The 16,931-nt window shown below is 40.1% G+C and overlaps 1 long non-coding RNA gene across 4 annotated transcripts in view; it reads left to right on the top strand.

The window, feature by feature from the left end:
- The first annotated feature begins 6 nt into the window (after nucleotides 1–6).
- Nucleotides 7–16,931, top strand: part of LOC108449775 — a 42,411-nt gene continuing 25,486 nt past the window's right edge. The window contains exons 1-5 of one of the 4 annotated variants that reach the window (XR_001866065.1): nucleotides 7–3,776; nucleotides 5,195–5,325; nucleotides 8,367–8,481; nucleotides 9,566–11,207; nucleotides 12,423–12,472. This is a non-coding gene — a long non-coding RNA (uncharacterized LOC108449775). Of the gene's footprint in view, nucleotides 3,777–5,194; nucleotides 5,326–8,366; nucleotides 8,482–9,565; nucleotides 14,926–16,931 lie in introns of those variants that run through there. The other 3 variants (XR_001866063.1, XR_001866064.1, XR_001866062.1) reach the window with 3 other exon arrangements.

Genomic DNA, 16,931 nt, shown 5'->3' with positions numbered 1-16,931 from the left:
AGATGACGGGGCTCCCCCGGGCGTAACGGAGTGCTGGGTTCCCGGGGGCCCCTCCCGGCTGAGATCCCCGTCCCGTTAATTAATTCATCGCTATTTTTATTTCTAGAGCGGGCAGAGAGTTCTTCAGGAGCTGTGGAGAGGAGGGAACTTGGCTAAAGTCGTCTATTGTTACTATTATTCAATATGAAGGGCTCGGGGGCGGCCATGGAGCCAGCCGGGAGTGGTGCTGCTCTGGAGCCCACCCTGGTGCCTACCGCTTCGGGAACTTCTTTATTTTCAGCCCCATCCACCCGCCCTGGCAAATCTCTTGGATTTAAATGAGAGAGCGAAAATTACAAAATGCAAAAGTATTAATAAAAATAATATTATACAAGATGTTTTGAGGACACATAATTTTTCTGATTGTACACCTGGAGCCTGCACGTGTTTACATGCGCACCTGTAAGCAGAGTCACAGGTATTAACATTGTTTTTACCAAAATTAAAAAAATTAGGGTTGCAAGGCTATGTATCCCACCCCTGTAAACCATAAAAAGCAAGGAAACCAGCAGCCAGGTCAGATAATACTTCACCCACCACCCCTCACTCATGAGCTCCTGGTCCATGGCTCACAAGTTAGTGAGCAAAAAAACCTTGGGAGACCTTCTCATACACCTGAGACCTACTGGAAATGAAAAACAAAGCTGAAGGCCATTAGGGAGTGTAAAGTACGATGCTGCCCACAATGCCTAATGCCAAGCAAGTTATTGTCCAGGGCCATAAAAGTTTACACACAGTCATTAGCCTAAGTCCCAGCTCATGTCATCTCTGTACACAATTTTAATAAATACTTCATTGACCCTCAGTTTTTGACTGGCAGTTATAGCTGTCTGCATGCTGTGAGAGTTAACACAGAATTGGCACTTCTTTCCTGTATTGTGTCTGATTTTTGTTGATATGAAAATAGATGGTCCAGTTGGAAATGGTAACTTCAATACATGATCATATTTAGGCAAAAACATGTAAATGGATTATCTAGGGTAGTAATTTCTGAAACAGTTACAAATGCTATGGTTGTCTGCCTTGGTTTGTGATACTGAGATGCTAATAGTCAATTAAGGCTGCAGGTCAACTCTTTGGTATAAATCACCATCCCCCTCACCTGAAAACCCCTTCCCCTACTCTGCAGCTGTCATTCTTCCACATCCTCAGGTATCTTTCCCAAATGTTTCACAATGAATCTCCCAGGAGGAGCTCCTGTACTTGGGGAAAGAGTCGCTGTATTTCAGGCTGGAAGAGCCAGAAGGGATTATGGTGCCAGTGTTCTGCAGGAGACTTGGGCCATGGGGGAAAGCCATGGGGTTCTTGTTGGAAAGTAGAGAGACTTATGTACGTCGGAATATTTCTGAAATTAATTTTACCACATACAAATTCTGATTTAGTAGAATAATCTTCATTGCACTGAATAGAAACCAAGCATGATGAACTCATCAAATCAAAACAAGAAATTAATTGTAGGTAGGCAGAATGTATTTATTTAATAGAAATTTAAGTCAAACATCATATCTTGCATGCTGCATCTTAGGAAAAGTTTTATGAGTTTTTACAACAGGCAGGTTTTGTGCTTTTTGCTTGCCTTTTATTGGTATTCTCTAATTTCTTATTATTGTCTCTTCCTAGACAGGGGCTGACTGGAATACATGTGCACCCAGCTGAACAGGGGAAGATGGAAGAACTTTTGTACTGCTGCAGACCATACATCAATGCAATACCCAATCTGCCTTAACTGCTTTCAAAAATAAACAGATTATTAGTCCTCCACTCCTTATGTGCAATCTGGCATGCGAGAAAAGGAGTGTGGAACCTTTCCCCTTTCTCCTCTCTGCTCAGCTGGTGGAGCATGCACTGGGGAGATGCCCTCTCAACTCCTCCACCCCTGTGCTTGAAGAGAATTCTGCTCAAAGGTGCACCAGATATATTTTATTTCCTCTTATATCCCTCTAGGGTCAATCTGAAAGCTGGCCTTTTGATTTTGTCCTCTTTGGAATAGGGTAATTGTCATCTTCTGGAACGTAACGTGGGATATAAGCGACAAAATATCTCAGAGAAATAATGATATCTCCAGCAACACAGTGTCCCCTGGCACTATGTTAGAGCATTAATCCAGAAATGACTCAGATTTTCATTCACTAAGCCACCACGACTGCTCAGTGCCTGTATGCAGTGTAGGTTTTGCTCATCGCTGTCCATGATTTAGTGACTATTACATTAGAAAATCCATTTTATTTCCTATGCACCATTTTGGTTACAGGACTCTACCATTCCTTCAGTGCACCATAGATAGATATCCACTGTTGTTCTGTAATAATAATCTTTTAAACTCACTGTTACTGCTGTGTCATGTTTTCTGTCCAAGTCCACTCACTCTGTGGATGTCTCATCATGAATTTTCTAGTCCTTAGTTTCTTTTAGAGGATTTTGAGCTCAAAACATTATATTTGGAGCTTGCACTCAAATGTAGCTCTCTTGTATGCTACACTGTGGTAAAAAGTTTTTTCCCTGTGGATGGTTGGTAGTTCCTGTGCTGTTCCCTGCCTTGTCCCTTTTCCCTGTTCTGTCACTACCTGTGTAGCACTGGAGAAAGCTGAGAAAAGCAAGCCCAGAATTCTTGCTGATGAAGAAAAAGCCATCAAAGCTGGAGTATGTGGCCTCAGAAAATTGTTTCTGCATTTCTGATTTGCAATAGCTGTCCTGTGTTCCTGGTGGCTAGTCCAACACCCCATCTCCTTGTAGACAGTGATGAGAGTGAGTTTAAAAAAAAATTGTTTATCACAGAACAACAGTGGATATCTATGGTATATTTAATACAGAACCTTAAATCTCATGTGTGCCTCTGCTACACATTCTTCTAGTCATTTCTGACCCAGAAGATCAACACTTTTTTTTTTTTTTTTTAAAGAGGGAACTCCAAGAATTATAGTGGATTTTTTTTAATTTCAGTAACTTGTAATTCCCTCTCAATTCTCCCTCCTGAGCCTACAGTACATCTGATTGAACATGAGCCTTGATATTTTGGCTGCCCTTTCAAAAGAAAATGCAAGAAAATCTTTTTGCCTGTGCTGCTGAGACAATTCCATGTTCTGCTTCTCATTTCCAGTCGCATACTTGCTAAAGAGGATCAGAGCGGTTGTGTGTACACTGGTAAACTGTAGGAGGTAATTTGGTGATTTAATTTCTCCCTGATTTCCATTTATGAAGTAGGAAACATTTTGTTATTTTTTAATGAAAATGCTATCTCCTCCTTGAAATTATTTGCTGAATAATTCTTAGTTGGCAGATCGCGGGCAATGTGTTTGCTTTGAACCTTACATTGCTGTGAGGAGCAGGCTGGTTGTGTCTCGACATGTGACAAGCTTCTGCTTTCTGCCTTGCTGACTAACTTTCAGTAGCTGTTGCAACTGTCCAGACTGTTTTCTGGAAAGGCTGTGCAATTTTTGAGACACTTTGTTGCCTGTTAGCTTTATCTTAGCTGTCGTTATTTTTTCAATTAGTGACTTCTTCAGGAATTCACTGGAATTAATTGACTGCAGAAATCAAATAGCTGCGCTCAAACCCGCTGCTGTGAACTGGAAGATTTTTCTCAAGCTACTGGTATTGTCTACTCTCTTGGTTTGAGAAGGATTCATTATGCTGGAAGTATTTTGATGTAATTATTAAATGCTAGAAGAATATTCATGAAATTTCTGTTCTGGCCCCAAATTTTACAACCCGGAATTTTCAAGGTTCGCTGAGGCTGGGTAAGTTAGGCCACTCTCCTGGTGTGCATGCTTTCTTTTACCTTTCACATTCACTCTTATGGAACATCTCCTCAGAAGGAGGAGACCTTTGGCCTCAATACTAGGGCTGAATTTTCTCTGGAAGCTTTTGAAAACCCTACACATACCTCAGTGGTCCTGAGCTCTCAGGTACTGCCACTGTCATTTCTTCTGTGCTGTTATTCTCTCTAGCCAGCTGTGGGTTTATCTGCTTGGGATGCAATTTGTGTTTCTGCCCTGCCTCACTCTTCACCTGTCTTTCTTGCGTTACTGCAAGGAACGGGATCATACAAGAAACAGCAAAGGAAATGTGTCTCTGAAGAGGGGAGTGGGGACTTGAAATCAGGCAAGTGCCATAGAATTGTCCATTGTTCTGATAGAAATCCAGTACTTTTCAACCGGAAACCTGCAGTCACAGGTATGGAAGTACTGTGTGCAATATCAGACTTCAAATAAATGCCAGGTACCACTGAGAGTGTTGGAACCATCATTTTTTTTGTTCATTTTTAGCTGAACATGTTCCACAGCCTTTCAACGCTCTCATCCATTGTGAAGTTCAAAGAGGCTTAAATGCTGTAAAACAGTCATCAAATACTATAATTAAACTTGCCAGTCACCCAGATTTGACCCAAACTGCCTGTGTCTCAAGATGTTAGTCAGCTGTCTGGGTTAGATTTCAATTCAGCCTTTTAAAAACATGAAAACACCTAGTTCTCAGCAACTTCTGCACAAACTATTGTGCTCTTCTGTCAAAGCCTCTCTGTCATGCAAGCTCCTTCAGCACTTCCAACCCACCATAGCCCTGGGATACACCCTGCCCTACACCTGGTAGAATTCAGACTGTCTTCAGCAATACCCCCACAGGTGACAGCACCAGTGACATGAAACTCTTTTAAAACTAACCTCTGCAGGCTAAATTCAGATTTGCCCTTGGCTTTCCTAAAACTTCACGGAAACCTCCAGGTTGACCATTGCAGAATTATCTGTTCAAAAATCACAGAAACACAGACTGAGGCTCACATTGAAGAGTTACATTAGAAGTGGAAATCGGCTACATGGCATCCATTTTTAGACTTAAATGTAAACATTTTTTTTCTTGTTTTCGGTACGTGTCCAATGATTGCATATCTTAAAGAACTTTTATGCATTGGAAATGGACATAAGTAATACAGGGAGAGTCAAGGATAATTTTGTCATCTTTGCAGAGAATAATATTTTTTTGTGCTTGACAGAACCTAAGAGACATTAACAATAGAAATAAACAACTTCAAAATTATGACCTTTCAGGTTTCTTAATGAACCAGGACGAGAAAAAAAAAGATTTTTATAATTGTTTGAGTATGAGGCTTCTTCAGAAGTATTTTTCCTCTGTTTAAATAACTCCTGCATTTATTTTCTAGGTCATTTATTCTTTATAGGTCTCCAAGGATCTCAGAGACCATTACCTCACAAATTCTCCAGTTATCAACTCCCTTAAGGAGAATCTTGGCAAATACAAGAAAATTATGTTCTAAAAAGAGTTCTTTGTAAGGTAAGCTCTGAACTTCTCTAATTGTTTTCCCTCTCTAGGACCTGAAAGGGCTTTATAGGACCTACACATTCAACATCATTAGGCTGCCATGAGGACAGACTGAATGCAATTATTTGTAAGAAGATTATATTGTTATATCATTTGTTTGTGCACCAAGTTAGCAGTCACAGCAAGTGGGTAAAACACCTACCCACCTTCAACCATGGTGTACTCCTTTAAATGAGTGCATAAATGAGTCTTCATTGAAGTTTGGTCTTAAGTAAAACAACACACTTAAACTTCCTGCTCATTCCTAAGGCTTTTTCCCAGGCTTAGCTGCCCCCAAAATCTCTTCCCAGGGATTTTCTTCTACCAGAGGACTATCCTGTGTCTCTTCTGTTGTTGAAGGGTCTAATGGAATCCACCTGCAGCACTGAGGCCGCCGTGATTAATCTGCATTTAACTGCAGGTTCTCAACACTTCCTGCGTGTTCATCATAACAGGAGAATTCTTCTTCCCTGGTGATACAAAAAACCCCACACCCCAACCAACCAACCAAAAAGTTAAATAAGTTAACATAAAATATTTAAGGAAAGAAGGAAGGAAGGAGGGTTGATGCGTTTGTTACGCTTAGACTTAACATGTCTCCTTTCAAGTCCAAGGTACAGCAAGACATGGATTTTCTAACTCTTCACACCCCACATTGCAGTGCTCAGATAAAGCCCAGAACAATACTTGGTATTTTGGCAGAATTTTTTTTCTCTTGCCGAGCTGGTGAATAATTCAGATTTTTATACCATCTTTCCTCCTACCAATATCAATTTCAATTTGGATTCAGCAAGGTCTTAACATAAATATGTGATTAGAGAAGGAATCTAACTCAAATTGCTGTAGTTAAGTTTTATGTGTGTTAAATGTATGTACTCCAAGCACTCTTCTCCAGTGTTACTTAAAACCCTCCTTTCTTTCAAGTGTGGTTTATTCTTAGAAAACTCAAGCTGCTCCTAGAATTCTGCTCGCAGTAAGAGACAAATTAGATAAAAACAACTTCTTGTGAGGAGAGAGCTTGCAGAGCTCTTGCAAGTAGACATGGAGTGCTGCTTAACAGCCTTCTATGCCCTTTTGGTAAGAATTATCCAATAACTGGTATATAGCAGATAGAATTTCACTTTTCCAAAATATGTGTAGTGCATCTTCTTCCCAGCCCCAGAAGTTGGAAGGATTGTGAGGGCTATGGGAATACTGCAGATTTATTTTGGCACTGCTTAGTGCTTCAAGCATCCTGGAAATCAGCACTGGATATGTTCTCATAGTCTGGATGTAAATTAGCCATATGTGCATTAGAGGCATTATTTACAGATTGAATTGTGCAACTAACTATACTTAGGGCCTTAGATAAATTATTTCTATATTGGGTCCAATTTTTGCTGTCATTTACAGTAATATAAATCTAGGATCACTACACTGAAGTCAGTGGGGTAATTACTTTGAATTTTCTCCAGTGTGCTGGAGAGCAGTTTAGTCTCTGATTATTTGCAGCTCTGAAGGCTTTTCCCCTACACTAGAAATCTACCAAGGCTCTTCTGTCACTTTGTCCACTCTCTCTTTAGAACTGTGCTCACAAAGTGTACCTGCACATGAAAACAAAGTGATACAGGCAGGATTACTTGGTTTTGGAGTCTGAGTAAATAAAAATGAGAACAGTTGCCTGGTGTTAAAATCTGTTGTTTCTTTGTTCTTCATATTCCTTTGTCTTTGCTTCCAAAAGTTTGCAACCAGAGCTCTTTCTGGTTAAAAGTCACCACTAACTATATTAGGATGTAGACATCACCCTCTGAGCCTGTTCACCACCACTTTAAATGGTACTTTAGCAAAAGTGATTTGTCATTGCCTCAGAGTTTTCACTGCATCTTCATGGTTTAAACCAATAGTGCATCCTCATTTTACATTGATGTTTGACTGCATTGCCTAGCTGACTGTGAAAAAGCAGTGAACAGTAAAAGCTTTCTACAGCAGCTCTTTTGAAATTCCCATCAGCTAGAAAATTATGAAATCAAAGATGGACCATACTCATGTCACTAGAAAGATAGAAACCCTGCTAACACATCAGAAATTGTTCTCTAGGAACACTCTTGCTGATGCTGGGGTACATGTGATTGTCCGTATAAGAACACAGATGTCTCATCATCCAGCAGCATACGATATTAAGGCATACCAATGTTGGATACAACTTCGTAGCTGTGGTTCAAAAGCTCATGTTAGGGGAACACACTGGGATACTGGTTATATCTTTTTCAACTCAGTGTTTCTAATGAGAAGAAGATGTCTGAATGCATTTTCTGTAAGTCATAATCATTTGAAAAAATGCATTAGCAAGCACAGGTCTCATAAGTGATTTTAAATTATCTCCATATTTTGTTTTCCTTCAGCTTCTCCTTTGTTTCTTTGCTGCTGCTCAATCTCATTTTTTCTTTCCCCATATTACTGTAACAGCATGTCTGCCTTCATTTCCAGTGATAGAAAAGCCTATGTTATTAAATGCTTCACTTTGGCAATCAGATATTCTTGCTGTTTATTTATCTAAGGGTCTTTTGTGCAGCATCCTGCAACTACCTGGGTCCTTCCATTGCTAGTGACAGTATCAAGAGGTCACAGAAGCTGATAATTGCACCACTGCTGAGTTTGAGCAGCATGGTAATGGCTGGAGAGTGCTGAGTAAAGAGGCACAAGACTAATATTACTGTGCAAATAACCTCTACTCAGCAAAACTCACAGGCAGTTGTAAATACTAACTTAAATATCATCCCAGCCAAGATATGACTTCTCAGGGTCATCCCTGGAATTACTTAAATTGTAGAAACAGAGATTCACTTCGACATTTAAGTATCTAGCATATGTTCCCAAAGAAGACTTTTTTTTATCCAATGGCAAGCCTGAAATTTTACGCGTGAGAAAAAAACAGGCAAAGAGGTAAAAGAAAGATTAGAGCAGTTGGTCTGTGCATGGTATCAGTGGAATCGGACAAAGCAGATTACCTCGCTCCATTTTTATGTTTTCTGCAGGAAAGCACAGCCATGGAGGGAATCAGGAAGGAAAGAGGGGGCTGCTCACCAAGCCAAGCACAGATGACAAGGCTTCCCAGAGCATCAGCGTTGCTGTGAAGAGGGAACTCTTCAGGTAGGTTTTACCTTGGTTCATATACTCATGTTGGCTTTGCCAGTTAGTTCAGCTGAAGAAGACTGACCTGCCCCAGCTCTCCTTGGTCACAGGGACCATCATGGTTAACACTTTTGCCCTGGCCAGAATGCCTCACCTGGGAAACCTGCACCCAACCCACTTCCCATCTCTCCTTAGTCAAAGGGCCATCCAGTCCTGACTGAAAAGCTTCTGGGGTGAAGAACCCACATTCCTTTTGTAGAAGTTTTCCTGATGACTAATTAACTTCACTCTTAATAATCCTGTTTTATCTGTAATCAGAACTTGACCATTTCCAGCTTCTAGGTCTTGATTCATTTTTATATTTTAAATTATGGAGCCATTGCAAATTTTCTCCACATGTAGGTATTAATATATCAATCAAGTCTCTTAACCTTTGTTTCGATAAAGTAAACAGATTAGGCTGCAAACATCTATCCCTACAAGGCAGATATTCCAGATCTTGAAATCATTCTTTTCTGATCTATTTCAATTTTCCATGGCTTCTTTGAAGTGTGAACACCAAGACTAGTCATGATATTCCAGTAGTTTTCCCACCAGCTCACACACAGCTGTACTTCTTGTGCCAGAATCCCTGGCCCAGTAATTCTGCTGCTAGCTTAGGTTTAGGAAATTCAATCTAGGGTATTAAAACACTTGCTATATATTTTCCCTGCATAATTGGAAAGCAGTGAGAGATCAAGCAATGGATCAAATCTGCAGGGGAAAAAAAAAGAGGTTCCAATTCTCAAGTTAATTGTCCTGAAAAGTTTGGAGACATTTACTGCAGAGATACTCTCCCATAGAGCAATCAAGTGCTGACTGTAAGTCTGTTTATGCTTTGGACACATCTGTATGGCAGCAGCATAAAGAGTGTGTCATGCTGTTTAATATCTGTCAGGCTTTTTTTTTAAACCACTTAATAAGCATGTATGTAAATTCTGCGCAGTAAAAAAGTTCTAACAACTAGAACAAGAATAACCTTTTATGTGGTGGCTCCCACCCTTAATCCCAGCTTCTACATGCCAGTTCCTCCCCCCACTTTCACATCCCCATTTCTTGACAGGTGCCAGAATGTTTCAGAATTTTCCTGCGGCTTCACCATGGGAACTGCCATTTCACCAGGAATGAATTTGACCCGCTGAGCAATAAAGCTGAGGCAAAACACTTACACTCCAGCCAGGATGGGGGAATTGCTTGTTTTTCTGTTGGCATGTTCTCCTCTGGCAGTTTTTTTTCACCAAGGAGCGTTCCTTGTTCATTCAACCTTCCTCTAACTTCACCTTGAGAAAGCAACAGGGCTTTGAAAGTGTCGTTTTCCCAGCAACAGCTGCTGCTTTTAGCATCCAACAGTCTTTAAATCCATAGAAAGCTAGTTTATATGGACAGGGAAGCATTAAATGCTAGGAAATGAGGGTCTTTAGGTAACTATTCCAGATCTGCTATATCTGCAGTTACAACAATTGGTGGTGTAGGTGGTGTTCTTTTACTGGCTTTTAATGAGACACATTTATTACTGCCTTGCGATAAACCAAAGTAAAGCCATAAAAGTGACTTTCATTGAACATTTGTTTGAGTTCTGCCTGGGTCTTATAAAGCTTCATTTGTTCAAGACTTCAGTTTTTGTTTTACATGCCTGCCACCTTTTTGGTAACAGCTGTTATCTCCTTCCATAGCTGAATACAATAGGCTTCCCTTCCACGACACAACAGGAACTTGTTTCATGACTGGTGTGAGACAGAGTTGGGATTTGATCCTTCATAATCTGCTAAATCAGCAGAGTATCCCAACCACTCCATACAACCAGGCAGAATGTGGGCTTGAAACTGCTCATGTTCGTTTGTTAAAATTTCACAACAGTCGAAAACAGTCACTGTGCAGGTTGGTAACAGAACTGAAATTTTAGAACAGCATCTAATCCAGCAGTCTTTGTTCAGAGCACTGAAGACCCATTGACTTGAGAGATCCTTGATAGACCCAAACCTCCAGCCACAGCAGGGTGATAAAAATAAATATGTTTTTTTTAGGTCCAGCAGTGAATTTAAAGCTTATGCATTTTCTTCATCTGCTGGACTAGTTCACATTTCACTACATATAAGTTCCAATATTGCAGCTAAACTCTCTGGAAATATTCTGCAAGAAATGTTCTTAACAATTCACCTCCGTAAGTTAATACCTATTAAAACCTAAAAATGAATTAGATTTGGAATTTCCTGGATTCTTGTGTTTGTCATGCAAATTTTCAGTGCTGTTCTTTTTATGATAATATGAAATAAAGTAGTTTCTTATAGTAACATTGTAAATCATTTGCTTTCTATTACACGCAGCTGGTTTTGTTACAGTAATGATTTTGTATGGGTGCACACTGCAGTGCGTATTAAAGGCAATGAAATATTCTTTTTTCAGGGCTCACATGCAATTGATGTTTGTGCAAATATAACCAGATAATGACAAAACAGTAATTTATTATAATATATTAACGAGGTTGTTTTTTCTCTCTTCTCCCAAAATGCACCTTCTTCCAAGATGCCCTTCCCCCTGCAGCAAATCCTTTTTTTTTTTCTTGTTTACAAAAATGATTCCCCACCCTTGCAGATGCAGATTAGAGTTTTTCAGCTCACTAGAGATCCAGAATCAAAATCTAAACCAGCTGGTGCTTTTACGCGGGTGTCTCACTTTAGCTTACTCAAAAGAACACAAGATGAACGGTAAGAATTAAATAAACCACAAATTATTTTGGGGACTGTCTGGTTTATATTAGAAGTAAACTTTTCACTGCTGGCTGTTGTTTCAAAACTATTGCCTCTATTTTTGATATTCATCCTTGGGATCTAACACAAACTATGTCTTACTAGTTTAATCCATTGTTAGGCCATGTTTAAATATCTTTTATTATAGTCATGTGCTATAAAATCGTTCTCACTGGAGTTTGCTGGCTCGAAGCCAAAGGGTAATGCAGCTTCAAGTGGCACAGTGCAGTATTAAAAGAATTTTTTTCCTTTGGTGTTGGTACTTACCAATTTCACACCTTGAAAAGAGCCCAACTACATCAAAATGTGATGTATCTACTTTGAGTGCAGGGACTAGAAAAATATTATAGCACGAGAGGAGTGCAAAGAAAACATTTCAACTGTATCAACAGTATATTCATTTTGGTGCCTGATTAGCAATTTGTGTAATTCCTTGCTGCGGAGCCTGGAAATTATATACATAGGTTTTTCAAGCTTCTGTTTTTAGAAGTAACTTTGTTTTTAACTTCCTGCAGCAGGACCACTTACAGGACTACAATGACCATTATTTAGCTCATAGTTAACGTTAAATTAAGTCATTTGTATTTAGAAAGATTCTTTTTCCTCCTCTGAAATGATAATTGAACGAAGGGTGTAACATCTCCAGTTCAGCCTCTGACAGCATTTTTTTTCTCATGGAGAGCCACAATCACGCAAACACTACCAATAAAGTGAATAAAGAATGATAATAATGCTTGATAATGGGGACCTTCAGTTCTGCAAGCATTTTGGCAAGAGCAGATTACTTCCCTGATGCATTTCAAAATATTTCCAGGTATGGACCAGGTTCCATTGGGGTGACCGAGGATTAGGACAAAAATAATTGCTACCATTATTTCATCGCTATGGTCTCCAGCACCTTCACTGTAGGATATTATGACATTTAGTTCTGTTGTTTCAAGTTTTCATGGGGAAAACATTCCCAGAAAGGAAGGAAAGAGACTTTTAGGAGCAGTTAACCTCTGCAGCTTCCAGGGAGAGCGCTAACATTCAATATATGCCAAACCCAGCCCATTACGTTGAATAATGAGTGAGTAGATCTGAAACTTTGTACCAGACAAGATGAAAACAGATTGGGCAGGCTATTGTACCACACTTTATTACCTAGTGAAATGTAATTTGATCCATTTGCAGGAGGAAGAACCAGAGATGCTTGTTTCAGTGTTCAATTGTTCCAGAAAGATGTAAGTAACCCGGTGTTGTTATTTTTATATCGATTTTTATGAAACACGTGTAGTTACATTTTTACAAGGCAGGAGGTTCTCTTAATGATGGCAGCAAGACAGGCAGTGCAAATGTTAGGGGGCTGAGCACATTCCTCTGTCAGATGACAGAGGGCAAGAATATATAGTTTAACTTCGGTCTTACAGGAGTAAAACCAGAACCAGACATTCAACACCAGGCAAGTTGCAGTCAGGTTGGTTCCTGGAGAGGTGACTTTCTGCTATTGCTTCATTCTCCCAGTCCCCAGGTGGGGATGTTTGGTAAAATGAATTTACAGACAAAAGCTTGTGCTAGATTCACCACACAGCATCTTTAGTGGTGGAATTTCAGCTTTATACATGAATTAGGTTATTGATTTCAAGGTGTGGTGTGCTCTGCTGTGATTTAGAGATTTTTACATACTAATTTTTTTATTGAAGGTTAGAATAATTTTGATCCTGCCTGCCTGAATTTGCAATAAGCATGTTAGCAAAAGATTATCCTTGTATCTTTAAAAGGGAAACCGAATTTCATTAGCATAACTTCCTTTTCTTTTTTTTTTTTCCCTGAGACCCTCTTGAGTTGAAATTAAGAAGAAAAAAAAGGACAAGAAGATACTGTCAGGGAAAGAAAAAAGAAAAGAAAAAGTGTTCCTGAACTTGGCTATTACATAAATCACAGTAAAAATGCTGAAATGCTGTTGAGCCAGGCATGATTGTGTTTGGGAAAGTAGCCATTAAGCCAATATCAAATGAGACATACATATTTGGATATAAAACTCGACTTGCTGCATGCCTTTGGGAAGAAAAAAACCCCAAATGTCACACTTGATTATTATGGAAATATTTAACGTGAAACAATAGACTATAAATTAATTAACCCAGGAAATCAGACAGGTACCCAGGTGTCTTAGACTATTGCTTTATATTGAAGGTGTATGTGCGAATGGACCTTTACATTTTTTGGATATTCAGTCACAGCTACTGGTGCTTTTCTTTTGTATTTCTATTTCAACATCAGAAGACAGTCTACTTTTTTATAGGAGGCCCCTTCTGAGCATGTGGAAGGTATCAGGACCTTCACAGATTGACGTTGATTCATTCACTTGTCTCTCTTGGTTTCTTTTTTTCGAAAACTGTGGCCTTTTGTTTTGTTTTGTTTTGTTCCATACAGACTCTACAGCAACTCCTGAAATGTCTAAACTCATATTAACTGGCACACACCTTTTATATTTTATTTCTTTTTCAACCATCTCTTACAGCAGCTCTTTCAAGCACTGATCTCATCTTGCTAACAGCAACCCCATTCTTCCAGTAGGCTTAACCTCTTCTCACTGTTTCTGACTTTGTATCGTCCTGTCTCATCCCTAGAAGAAAAATCTCCATCTGAATTTCTTCACCTCTACTTGGACATGGTTCTGTCTGGTGCTCCTTCCATCACCCTCTCCATTCCCTCTGACAGAAGACCTGCTTTCATCCGGCTCCTTTTACCTTTGTGTCTAGAACAGACAGTGCTACCCTTTCCCTCTGGTTGCAGTTGCTGCAGCAACCTGGCCATGAAAGCTACACACCTCCTGCATTTTTACTGAGGTGGTTTTTTGCTGGGTTTTGGCTCAGTACAGACTTCTCAAGCCAAGAGCCATCCTATTTTGCAGAATGTGACAAACAACTCTGCAGTTTCCACTGGGAGTTGCTGGAAACATCACCTGCCCCTGCAGCCCAGTCTCCAAGAACCAGCCTGAAAGCTGCAGCTGGAGGTTGGCATCCTTTCTTCCCCAGCTGTAGCTCTCAGAGGTCACTGATATAATTTTAGTACTTGAAATGGTGCCTTGCAAGGGTTACAAGAATATTCAGTCCTGGACATAACAGGGAGTGACCTCAGCTGCAAAATTCAAGTGGGGATGCAGAGCCACAGACTGGAAGAAGAATATCCAGAGTAGGGCTTTGGTTCACACCCATTCCCAATGCACAACATTTGTATGAAGGAAGACTCTTCAAAGCTCTTTGAAATGTGTCTGAATGCATGAAGAGATTCCAATGGTTTAAACATGTTTGAAAATCCCAGATGCAAAGCAATTGTGGTTCATTACACCTATCGCTTCCCCACTTCCTCATTTTTTCTGTCTGCTTTAAATGAAGAAGCGTCTGAAATCCATAAATTTTATTTCTTTATCCTCATTTGAACACTGCTGTAGATGCCATTAAAATATCCATACACTGGAAATCTCAAGAAACATATCTGTATAATATTTTTAATAATTTGTCATGTTGCAATAGTAGATAGAGGCAGAAAAGCCTGAAAATCATTTTTTAGAAGCTTGTTGTTATAATGAAGAACCTTACCTGTGGTGAAGTAGTAGTGCAGTTTTTTCTCTCATTTGCACAAATATGCCAGCTAAATATATAAATTAAATAAATGTTGGCTTGAACCAGCATATCTCTCGGTGTTTTTTTGTTACCTTTTTATTTAGAAGATATCAACTGTCTTTGCACAAGAGTTGTTTTATTTGTCCTGTCCCCAGAAGCTGAGTGTTCTTGTGAACTGACCTTTCCAGAGTATTTCTGTATGTGGGCTCTTCATCGCAGCTGCTGCAATCAGGCATAAAAGACACTGTTAACCTAAAAGGGATAGAAAGATCTAAGTCTGCTAACTTCTGCTGTCCAAAGAGAAATAAAAATGTATCAGAGGATGTCCTTCCCCATATTTCCTGAGCGGAAATGGGTACAGAGACAATAGAGAGGTGATATTACACCCTAGAGCCAGATCTGGGGACGCTTATCAAGCTAAATGAATCCTTTGCTCGCACGATCTTCTCAGTTTGTTCTGTCCTGAGGGAGAAAGCATTCAAAAACACAATCACAGGATCTTTATTCAATAATCTGCCTCTTACAGTGATACAGAATTTTTAGGTCAAATGATGAATGGCAAATAAAAGCACAAGGAAACAGCAACTATGGAGAGTTTATATAATATTAGATTCTGCAGTAGCTTCAGCCTGGGGATGAAGGGGCTTTCCCTGGGAAGCAGTAACTGCTGGCCCTCTGGACAGAACACAGCAGAAGGCTCCTGGAAACAGAGGCCATACCTGTAGATAGTATCTGACTTTTATCTGAACAGCAGATAGCTTTACAACTCACCTGCAGCAGTCGTTGTTAAGGGTCAGATAAGCTCGTAGTTCATAGTGGGAAAAAACCCAACCACCCTGCCCAGCCCAGCACAAGATGAACACATCTGATAGACATATGGATGGGAGGGTGATCTGGAAGTTAGCTCTTCACAGCATGGGGATAAAAACAACTTCCAGATGAAATCACAGGTGTTCATCAAATTCTTTTTTAAAAACACCCCAAACTCTAAAAAAAGCCCCAAAGAGAGATTCTTAATCCTGTCAAAATAAGGAAAAACATCTCGTGGTGTCACGACAATAGAGCAGGGAAGGAAAAGGAGCTGTGAAGTGAGCAACACTAATGGGTTAATTAATGATTATGCCTATCTGCAGTGGAGAGCTTCTCTCTTTACTGAGCCATGCTGGAGATTATTTGAATGACAACAGGGCTTAATCCGGCACATCCTCCAAGACAGTGATAGAGGCTGGCTAAAACACTGCACTCCACTATGGAACAGTTATTTGGTGCCTGTTCTGGTCATGGATAGATTTCCCCTTGACCACGAACTCTGCCTGGTTTTACTGGTAGTAGCCACTCTGGTGATTTAGTTTTACTGGTAGAGGACATCAAGGTGCTTTAGAGCAGAAGATTCCCCAGCTGGAGCAAATGGGACTGCGCAAACCATTCGATGGGGCAGAGCAGTGTTCATGCTGAGATAACAGAGTGCAGCTTTGGGTTTGCTCCTTTAATTGTTATGGCACAGTCGGCCTGGTATAACTTGAAGTTTAGACACCTCATTTTACAGTAGGTTTTGCTCTGCCATCTCTCAGGAGCAGATCAAGGCACCCTGAGAGCAATGAGCCCTCTTCCTGCTTTCCATTCAATTTCAATAGTTTCCTTGTGCAGTTGCCTCACATGAATCTTATTTCTGAGGAGCTGCTGGTAGTTTTCAAGGTGATTTACCAATGGCCCAGTGATATGAGAGCAGATGGGGATGTGATCAGGCCATGGTCACCCTAAGGTCCCTTTCTGAGCCACAGTTAACTGGAAATGGGGTGTAATGGCTTTATCTGCTCTGCAGTTCACTGTCCCATCAGGGAGCTCGTCCCCCTACAAATGGCAGAGCTCCTGCTCGCTGACCTTTGCTGCAGATCTTCGCAGTACATCAAAAAGATTAATGGTGCGAGTTGGTAGTTTCAAGACCCAGATCTCCAAATAGATGATATTTTTTAATTACTGTCCAACCCTATTAGACAGAGGATTGTATAACATGTGTTTCCTTTTAGGGATGAACTGCCCCAATGGCAGTCGCAGAGCACTTTTGCATAACTCT

Source organism: Corvus brachyrhynchos, unplaced genomic scaffold, assembly GCF_000691975.1.
Source record: "Corvus brachyrhynchos isolate BGI_N302 unplaced genomic scaffold, ASM69197v1 scaffold319, whole genome shotgun sequence".
Classification (NCBI taxonomy): Eukaryota; Metazoa; Chordata; class Aves; order Passeriformes; family Corvidae; genus Corvus; species Corvus brachyrhynchos.
Note: the sequence above shows the minus strand (reverse complement) of the source record. Positions and strands in the feature narration are given on the sequence as shown.